Raw genomic sequence first — 4,635 nt, 5'->3', positions numbered from 1 at the left:
GATCGTCTGCTGCACTGTTCGCACGCGAAAGCTGCGTGCGCTGAAACTAGCTTCATTCGTAGCAAAGCTGCACGAGCAGAGTCGCAGCTGCGAAGAAAATCTCGCGCTTGCGCGTCGCATGTAAAATGCGAGCGGATGTCCTACCCTAAGCCAAATGACCTGCCTCAACTCCAAACTGTTCTCTCTCTCTCTCTCTTTTAAAGTCTTTCTCTTTCTTAAATTTTTTTTCCTTTCGTGAACAGCTGGAGATAACGAGAGGGGCCAAATAGCTTTCTGCGCGACGGAAAAGTTTACCGACGTCTATGCAATTAAGTTGGTGGAATCGCCGGCATTTTAAATGCTGCACACAATTACAAGGCTGGCTTCTTAGTGTCGCGACTCCCGCCTCTGAATGCGAAATTAGCGTACTGAAAATTTGATTAATGTCTGGGAATAGAAACTCTTTAGGAATGTCAAATGAAATTAGCGTCCTTAGTTTGATATTAAATTTAGACACAAACAAGTCTAGTGGCTCTGATGGTATTCCGAATTCGTTTTTACTTCGCTATTCACAATGAACATCACGCTATCTTGAAATTATATTCAATAAGTTGCTAGAAACAGGAATCGTTCCTTCGTCATGGAAACTTGCAAGAGTAATACCCTTGTATAAAACAGGTAACAAGACAGACTTAACGAATTACAGACCAATTTCTTTAACTTCCCACTCGTGCAAAATGCTGGAACATATTATTTACAAACACATAATAGATTTTCGTGAGTCGAAAAACATTCTAACTAATGTTCAGCATGACTGCAGACGTGGTTTCAGTGCTATCACGCAGTTAACCGAGTTCACCCATGACATCGCTTATCAATTGGATCTCGGTAAACAGATTGACGCTACCTTCATTGATTTTTCTAAAGCTTTCGATTCACAACTTCATTCCCACCTCTTGCAAAAATTAAATGCGACACTGAAAAATTCCCATCTGATCGATTGGATTGCTAGTTTCCTTTCTAACCGGTCCCAATACGACGACTTTAGTTCAAGCTCATCCACTCTTGAAGAAGGCTCCGGGGTTCCACAAGGATCCGTCCTGGGTCCTTTATTACCTTAAATTTATGTCAGTGACCTCACAAAAAAATGTTTCTTCCATCATTCGTCTTTATGATGACGATTGCATCTTATACGACATCATTGACTCTGCGACTAGTTATAAGCGACTGAACGATTCTTTTGTCTCTTTCGGTGCCTGGTGTGAAAAATGAAAAATGAACATTAATTTAAAGAGAAACGGTTGTTTTGTCCTTCACGAAAAGAGCAGCACCTGTACTGGCGACATATTCATTGAATGGATCATCTTTAACCAGAGTGAGACAACATAAATACCTTGGCGTAACATTTACTCACAATCTTTCATGGACTACACACATTGACCAAACATGTTCAAAGGCCTTAAAGCAACTTGGATACCTACGTCGTACTTTGCAAAAGGCTCCGAAGGCAACTAAACTCTTAATGTATAAAACTCTTGTTCGCCCCGTTATTGATTATGCCGCCACAGTCTGGTCACCCCATAACCAAAACAACATAATCAAACTAGAAGCAGTTCAGAAAAAAGCTGTCCGTTTCATTTTTCACCGGTATATATGACCGCTATTTTTCATCCTCGTTTGCCCTTCTTACGCTGAAACTAACATTACTTTCAGTACGTCGTGATGTGGAATCGTTAAAGTTTTTGCACAACATAATTAACAACTCCTCTCCTATCGTACCTCAAACACAGCTTGCATATCTTTCACCAAGCCTTCTTGCACGCGCAACTTCCACGAGCTAAATATTATCCCTTTCTATGCCCGCACAAATACTTTCAAGTACAGTTTCTTTCCCCGCACTATAGAAGTATGGAATTCCTTCCGCGGCTGCCTTCGTTCACTCCCGATAAGCGAATTCGAAAGTGCTCTCTATGAAAACCAATATGTGTAACTACTTAAATTAGGTTTAGTTTATACTTTATGTGTATGCATTCGCAGCTTTTAAGAATCGATGAAAACAATTTTCCACTTTGGGTGTCATACAAATGTTGTAAGAGTCATTGTTGATTTCACTTTATTTTTTGTTCACCATTGTTTTTACCCACTGCTGCAATAACCCTCCTATGGGGCTGCAGCATGTACAGATAAATAAATAAAATAAATAAAAATGGAGTTGTCTTTGAATACGGTTGTCTTCATGTTTCTGACATACACATGTACCATGAAGTCGAGAGTATGACGGAAACCCGTATGGTCGGGATGATGCATGCTTACAAGGAAGAGGCCCGGACAGCGACAAAAATGGTTTAAAATATATATTTACGTGTCGGCTCCGTGCCCGCCAGAGGGCGCAAGAACAGACAGTGGAGATACAGGGCCAGGAAATACCTCGGGGAACAGAATATAAATACCTTGGTATATGGATAAACGAAGGCGATGGATATATGGAAACACAAGAAAAAACAATAACAGTGAAGGGGAAGAGAAATGCAGCCATATTGAAGCACACAGCGCTATGGGGATACAATAGGTACGAGGTCCTCCGAGGTATGTGGAAAGGTGTAATGGTTCCAGGACTTACTTTTAGAAATGCGGTTGTTTGCTTTAAATCAGGGGTACAATCAGGACTCCACGGGAAACAAAGGTCAGTGGGTCGCCTCGCATTGGGCGCTCACGGGAAGACTACAAATGAAGCTTTGCAGGGTGATATGGGCTGGACTAGTTTTGAAGTGAGGGAAGCTCGCAGTAAAATTGAGTATGAAGAACGGCTGAGGAAAATGGAAGAAAGTAAATGGACTGGGAGAGTGTTCAGGTATACAGGAAAAACATTGATTCACAGTGGAGGAAAAGAACTAGGAAGCTTACCAGCAAGTATGCGGCCTGTAGGGTGAGCAACACAGCAACAAAGAAGGTCAAGCGGAAAGTCAGAGAGGCTGAAATAGTCTCATGGGTGGCGGCAATGGAAAAGAAACCTGCCATGAGTAACTACTTAAGAGGAAAAAAACGAAATCAGGCAAGAAACCATTTATGATAACTCAAAGGGAAGCTCATTATTTTTCGAAGCGAGATCGGGATGCCTTAGAACACGCACCTATAAAGCGAGATATAAGAAGGAACAAGAAGCGTGTGCTTGCTGCGGTAAAACTATGGAAACTATGGAGCATGTTTTATTAGAATGTGAAGACGTCTACCCAGCGGGCGATTTAGGCACCACTGGCCTCCTTGAAGCCCTTGGGTTCAGCGGGAGCAGTGGTAAAGTAAACATGTCCGCAATAGGCATTAGTAAGAGGCGATTGGAGGATTGGTGGAAGAAAAGTAGGGAAACGACAAAAGACGGAGACGTACAAAAGCACAGTTCGCAATAGGGGATCAGAAAATTTGGGTGTGGTGGTTCATAGTGTTCTTCTTTTTTTTTTTATTGTTTAACCTAGTTAGGACATTAGGCAGTATAATAGCAAGAGCTTGGTGGCGCAACCCACCGCCCCGTTCCAAAGGGGACGCTCATAACATCCATCCAAGAAGCATTTGCGTAGCTAGAATAACCCGTTTATTAACATTACTGATAGTTTGACTTTAAGAGCCCTGTATATTTGACAGAAATCGTCATCACGCAAATAAAAAATAGCTGCTTTTGTGTGAATACAAATGAAGCGCAATATCGCCGCGTAAAAAATTAAGTCGAACCTGCTACACCTTCTGCTGAATTTTTTAGTAAGTTTGCGTAATTTAGCATTTACTTTCTCTTGTGGCTGTACCGGGTGCTTCAACGAACACTTTCAAATTTTTTTTTTTAAAGTTGCCTGTGGCAGATGGCGCAATTCTAGTCCATGAGCTGGTCTACTCGAAGGGGCAGACATTCATCATCATCAGCCTGGTTACGCCCACTGCAGGGCAAAGGCCTCTCCCATACTTCTCCAACAATGCAACATTACTTGGGCAGACATTACTTGCATAAAAAACATGAAACGGATAATCGACTAATTAAAAAATCACTAATTAAGTTTTTAGGTAATTGCCTTATGGCACATATTGCAATTTACAAATTCCAGCGAATTTACAAATTCCAGCTCGCAAGGCGGATCCACTTGAAACGAATTCTCAGGATGACACCAGTTTCGAGATATTGATTCCCTAACTTTGCGGAGAAATGCATTGGCGTTCCAGTTACTTTTGTGCTTCAGTGCATAAAACAACATTTTGTTAAGAAAATAAGTGGAACGACAATGCATTTTTACTCAAGTTTGGCGGCGCATATGTCGTAAATGTTGTCATTCACACAATTCTTCTCAAGTGGATATGCCTTGCAGTCTCACCCGCTAGAATATGTAAATTGCAGTATGTGCCATAAGGTAATAAGCTAAAACTTTAATAAGTTCATTTTTCGATTAGTCGATTATATATTTCAATTTTTTACGCAAGTAATCTTCGCCTCTTGGAGTAGACCAGCTCATGGACTAGAATTGTGCTATCCGCCACAGGCAATAAAAAAAAAAAAGTTTGAAAGTCTTCGCTCAAACACCCCGTATATACTCAAAAATCCACATTCAGTGCTCTTGTCGTGCTGTTGTTACCATTTGCATATTTTTTGCACAATCGTATGAGTACCCATTCTTGCTA

This window comes from Dermacentor andersoni, chromosome 1, assembly GCF_023375885.2.
Source record: "Dermacentor andersoni chromosome 1, qqDerAnde1_hic_scaffold, whole genome shotgun sequence".
Classification (NCBI taxonomy): domain Eukaryota; kingdom Metazoa; phylum Arthropoda; class Arachnida; order Ixodida; family Ixodidae; genus Dermacentor; species Dermacentor andersoni.
This window is presented reverse-complemented; position numbering follows the sequence as displayed.